This window comes from Merops nubicus, unplaced genomic scaffold (assembly GCF_000691845.1).
Source record: "Merops nubicus isolate BGI_N331 unplaced genomic scaffold, ASM69184v1 scaffold31945, whole genome shotgun sequence".
In the NCBI taxonomy this organism is placed as follows: domain Eukaryota; kingdom Metazoa; phylum Chordata; class Aves; order Coraciiformes; family Meropidae; genus Merops; species Merops nubicus.
Window position 1 is genome coordinate 1 of NW_008609439.1, and position 6183 is coordinate 6183.

The window sequence follows — 6183 nt, forward strand, 5'->3', positions numbered from 1 at the left end:
TGGGGTTTAATCCTGCTCCAGGCCTGGTGGCCGCTGCTGGGGCTGTGCAGGGGGTGGTGACAGGGAGAGCCCCGTGAAATTTGGCTTTGTGGGTCTGAGCCCCTTCCAGCCTCGCAGAAGGTGAAGTGCTAGGGTCTGAACCCCGAGCCCTGAGTTAACGTTGAAAGAGGGGTGATTCTCACAACCAGGCAGAGGATATTTTCTCTCTTTTGGGAACTCAGTCTGTACAACAGGCACACATCTTCAGAGATGCACCATCAAGCCCAAAACGGGGGGAGAAACATTCCTTTTGCTTTTCTTTCCAGCTTTAGCCAACTTCGGGCGAAAAACCTGAAGACGAGCCCAGGTGTCCTGCTTTTGAAGTTAGTTACAAGCCCAGGTGTCCTGCCTTTGTAATGAACTCAGCAGCTTAAAATCCTGCTTGCAGGGGCTGGGAGAAGCATATCTGCGGGGGCATGCACCGGGAGAGGTTTCCCTGGGACCAGAAGGACTCTCCAAGCGTTTCCTGCGGCAGGAGTTCCGAGCACCGGCGGGGCAGGAGGAGGAGCTGCACGGGATCACAGTAACGTACTTGGCAATGGATCTTTTTGGCTATTACTCTAGTGAATTTTGTATGATTGTGATTGGATTTTTTGATTTGGTTTATTGCTGTCTTGGCTTGCTCCTTCCTCTGTTCCATCAGCTCCTGTGAGCAGATATATCACTCTGCCTGTTTCCCCTGCTGTTAACTATATTATATTCTTTCTGCCTTGGTTTGAATTGGGTAGTGAAGTCTGAACATGCTTTTTGCTGGTGGCTGTGCCCTTTGTGCTGGGCCACAGAACTGGCAAAACAAAAGGTCTCCAATGCTTGTCTCTGTTCCCAGAGGTCCACCCTTCAGTATGTGTGCCTGGTCCCTCTCTCTGCAGCAGTTTCTCATCAGCATCTCTAATAGCTGGGGCAGTTGCTGGTGTGGAGTTGTCCCTGGGATGCCTCTGTTGGCTTTGAGTGTTTTGCTGGCTTTGTGTGGTCATGTGATAGGCATGGTGATGGTTTTCTGTGTGTTGGTTTGAGGTTCCTTCAGAGGTCTTACATTTTATGGGTAAGAGGGACAGCTGGTAGAAACCTTTGTTTCCTGAAACTGAAGATTTAAGAGGTTGGTGCAGTTTGTATGCACTGGGGAGGTTATCCTGTGGGTCAGCAGTAACGATTCCTGTCCAGTTTTTGTCAAATGATGTCATGATATAAAAGCAAATCATAGAATTCTCAAATCTTTGTAGTGTGGAGTCTTTTTGGTGCTGGGCAGTGTGTTAGGGGGCAGGGAAGGACCCGGGCTGGCTCTGCCTGGACTCCCAGTTGTCCTGCTGGCTGAAGGGATGTGTGGCTCCATCTCAGGCTTTGCTTTTGGCAGGACACAGTGGCTCATCTCAGCACTGTGCATGGTGTGAGTTTATGGTCTGTGCATGTGAGGTGGTTGAAATGCTGGGGTCTGAACCCCGAGCCCTGAATTAAGGTTGACCTATGGGTGATTCCCACAGCCCTTCCTACAGAGGTGCTGAGTTTGCCTTAGAGCTTCCCCCAGGGTGCTGCAGGGAGAGCCAGAAGGGAAATGAGCCCCAGGGGTCCTGCATTGAGTTGACAAAGGTCAGGTGTGTGCTGGGGGATAAAAGCTGGGACCACTGGCAGAGTGCACTCCACAGAGCATCCTGGTTCAGGGCAGACCTCCTGACTCTCCTGGAGCTGGGCCCCAGGCTGCTCAAGACCTTTGTGAACACGGGCTGATTGGGTGAGAGTTGCCATGTGGGCACCTTTTTCTTCTGTATTTAACTGGCTGCTCTGGCTGTTTCCCATGCCAGCTGTGGGCAGCCTCAGGTCTCTGTTTGTACCACCTGTTGTGGGCAGAGTTATGTCCTTTGTGGGATCATTGGGGGTGGTGTCAATTATGTCCCAGCTGATTGATCTGTTTGTACCCCCAGTGATCATTCATGGAATGTCCTTCTTGTCTACAATACAGTCTGTGTATTGGTTCATCTTCCTGCTGGTGGGGGTATCATTTTTGGTGGGCCTGGTCATTGGCAGAACAGGTGGTTCATCCATACCCAGCTCTGCCCAGGCAGGGCTCCAGGGGTGTCCTGGTAAATATGTGTTATGTGGCTTCTCCAACCAATGTTGTGCCTCAGGAGTCTGGGATGGTGTGAGGAAAAACAAGAGTCTTGTTTACAAATGCTGGGTGACCCTTCCTCTCTCATTTTCCTCTCCTTCCTGCTGTTGGTGCAGTCTCCTTTTGGTGTCCTGTCTACCCAGACAAGGCACCCTGAGCAGAAATCTGCTGTGATGGGCCAAGAGGTTGTGCCCTGCTTGGCTGCAGGTGCCCCATGCCAAGGAGTACAGGAAGGGGGTGGTGACTGTGGGAGATGACAGGAGAGGTGAACTGTGCCTGTTGCTTGGCCCTGGCTTGTCTCTGATATCTGAAGGTGTTCTGGGCATAGTCATGCCACTGAGAAAAGGTCTTACCTGGTTTTTTAGCCTCTTTCATCTTGGAGACACTAAAAGCAGACTAATGGTTTGGGTCTTCTCTGCCTTCTGAACCATTCTGGTGTTTCTAAAGCTGTTGGGAAATCTTCAAAGAAAACAGATGTGACCCAGCAGCAAAGGAATGGAGCTTATAAATCCCCTGGACATCCCTGAGGCACTCTCACTCCCCCTCATTTTGCTTGCTTTAATAGCAGAAACATTGTCCAGAGCTTTCCCCAAGGTGCTTTCACCTAGAAACCTAGTTAGTGTATTTCAGTTATCAAGTCAATATAATTATAAGCCCTCCAAATAAAGCTTCTAGTGGTCTTTACTCAGTATTATGTCCCTCTGGAGGACTGGAGGTCACCGTGGCTAAGGGGAGAGTCAATAAGGGAGTTTTATTGTGTGGGAAAGCCTATAGCTGGGGGTTCTGTGGAGCAGATGTGGGGGGCAGGTGAGAGGGAGAAGTCCATCTGCTCATGGATGGAGCTGAGAAGGGTCCCTGTCCCCCCTCCCAGGTCACCATGGTGGCTGCAGGGCAGGGAGAGGCAGCAAGGACCTTCCTGGTGAGCCTGGAGCTGGTAAACACTAACAGCTTTTTCTTTGTGGAGGGAAACACACACTTCCTTTGGCAAGGTATTTTTTGGTTTCTTGGACAGTTCTTTAACTGTCTCCTGGTGTAAATGAGAGGAGGAAAAGAGCAGTTTATGTTCAGGTCCATCTGGATTTCATCAGCAGCAAACACTGTGAACTCAGAGAGAGAGGCAAGGAGCCCCCAGCCCCCTGGTTTTCCTTCACCTCTCCCCTTGGCTTTGCCCCAGCTCAGCTCTACAGGTCCTGGGGGGGGAGTTTAGGGGACTGCAGGGTCTAGAACAGCCATCCTGCAGAGAGCCTCACCACAAGAGCAGGTAGAGTTGTTTGAAAGACACGTTGCATGTTGCTGGAGTCGAGTCAGTGAGTAAAAGTTGCCTTGCAGGCCAAGGGAAGCTGCCCCTTTTTGTGGGGTCACAGGGTGCAGGGAGCTATCCTGTCTGGTGTGGGTGGGGAGTTTGACACGGCCAAGTTGTGTCTGCATGCCCCAGTGCCCATCTTTTGGGAAGTTCTGCCAGGCCCCGCTCTGAGCAGTCAGTTGATCCTTGGGTTTCCTTGCTTTGACTTGAACAATTGGCAGCCTTTTTGCCAGAGGAGCCAAATCTCTCAGTGGGGCATAAACAAAGCCCCATAGGTCACTAATCCTTTCCTTTCCCCTCTCTGCACTTTCAAGCCAGGAGTCTTGCTGGCTCAAAATCCTGAGCAGTAATCATTTCCTACAGCTCTCAGATCTCGCTGGTCACAGAGCTTGAGCAAAGCTGCTCACAAGGGTGAGCAGTCCCCTGAGACAGCCCGGGGGGAAAGGAGACAGGCTAAGTGAGAGGCAAACATGGGCAGGGTGGTGGCACTGGCTAACTGGGGAGACAGAGGGGGCAAAACCCATGTCTGTCACTGTCTGGTGCTGCTGGCTCCAGCAGTTCATGGCATGATGGGCTTAGCTGGACTCACTCAGGCTCTGGTTTTCTCCCCTTTCCTATGCTGAAGTGTGGCAGTGGGTGCAGGCAGGGGAAGCTGTGCCCTGTGCTGTGGCTGTAAATGTTCTCTGGTGCCAAGCCCCACCTCTGGGATGGGCTCATTGTGAGTGGGAAGGTCTGTGTCTCAGGTTTGATAACCAGCTTAGTGAAGAAGAGTAATCTGGCTTATGGCATGGCTGGCAGAGAGGGCACTGCAGGGGTGCATGTCCCAGCCTCGTGGCTGAGCTCCAGCAGGACCCTGAGCAGGTCACTGCCCCTCTGGGTCACCTGCAGCCACTTGGGCTCTCTGCAGGAGCTTGCAGGCTGGCCAAGGAAACACAAGCTGGGCAGGAAGCCTGTGTAAACGAGGGCAGAATAGGGCACAGCTGGCAGTGCCAGCCTGGCCAGGTCACATTGCACCATGTGTCATGCTTGAGAAGCCACAATATGTCCCTCCTGGTACGTGGGCAGCAGCTGCCCCGTGAGCAGAGCACATGAGAGCCAGGATGGAGAGGTTTTGGAGTAGCACCACCCCAATGGTAGGAGAGGGGGGACCCCAGCCTCGGTGTGTGGCTCTTGCTCCTTGGCACTGGGACAGGATGGGTTGGCACTGGGCTCCCTGCACGAACAAGTCCCTGGTTATCTGCTTGAATGCCAAGCAAACGGGCTCGAGTCAAAACCCAGGGCCCAAATTCTGCTTGTAGCAAGGACTCAGTGCAGGTTCTGGGGATGCTCGGTGGGGAGGTGGGGGTTTTAATTCATCTGTGCATAGCCAGAGGTAAAAGCTACACTGGGGATGGAGGTGTAGATTTGTGTTGCCTTTTATAAGGGAGCTGTTTCCTGGGCAGATTGTTCTCTGTGTAGTGGCTAAAGCAAAGCAGTCACAGCTACCTTGTGTGGTGTGGGAAGGATAGCCCCAAGGTCGATCCCATTCTGAAGGGCAGCAGCCCTGCCAAATGGAGCAGAAGGTACTTCTGGAGGGTACACAGCATATTTGTTTGGCTTTACAAGCAGCAGACTGATCTTGCAAAGCAGTGCCACGCCGTGGGGGTCTGGAGGATACTGTACCTGGAAAGGGAGGTCATCTGTCCAACCAGTCTGCCAGCCAGGCTAGCTCCTCACAGAGCTGGGAGCTCTTGAGTCACCAGGCACGTGCAGCACCACATCTCAGCCCCACTTCTGTGCATCCAAAATCAGCAAGGCTCTGTGGCAGTGGACAGGGAGGTGTCTGGGTGCCTTGGGGACCCACAGGCTTCCTGAGAGCCAGGTCTGTGCCACACGAGAGCACCATCCCTTTGGGGGATGGCCACACCAGGGATGCTGGGATGAGATTTTCCCCTACGTGTAGGTGAGCAGAGCTAAGGCAGAGGCTCTTGACTAGGCAGCGTGTCCACGTGGGTTTTTAATGGATTTGAGGGCAGCAGGTCTGATCCACTCCTGGCAAAACAGGGAGATAAGCAAGGACCAGAAAGTGTTGCCAGGTCCCTTGCCAGTCTCTTGAGTTCACACAGCTGGTGAAAGGAGGGGACTTGCTCCTTTCCAGCAGCCTCTTGCTGCACGTGTTGTTGTTTGGGGATGCACTGTGTGGCAGTGTGGGGTTTTTGCTGGCAAGGTGAATGTCTCCTTGGGCACACGTTCCTGTTGTAGGGAATGGCATCGTGGGCAGAGCACTTGGCACCCTGCAGGTCAGCAATAACCCCAGGGTCACAGCTGCACCACCCACGGGTGGGATGAGGATGCTGGTGCCCAGTCTCACTCCTGGCAAGCAGGATCTGCTCCCAGCCATCTTTTGCTAAGGGCTAGCAACCGTACCCCGATGGCGAGCTGCTGTTTTGGATGTGCTATGGAGACTCCCCAGCAGGAGGGGTGTCTCGGGGGGTGACATTCCCGGGCAGCTTGTCCCCAGGTGCTGCTCCCGCAGCCGGCGTGCTGCGAGCAACATCTCCATCTTGTGGTGGCAGCAGCGTCGGGGCCCCTCTGCTGGCTGTCTCCTCAGCCGAGTGCCCCAAGGCTGCAGGGGAGGAGGTGTGTGACCTGGATATCCCCATCTCCCTGCCCTGGAGCCCTGCGGTGCCCAGACGTGCCCCTCTGCCCCGGCTGTGCTCCAGCAGCAGCCCTGCAGGAGAGCACAGGGGATCTTTGTGCC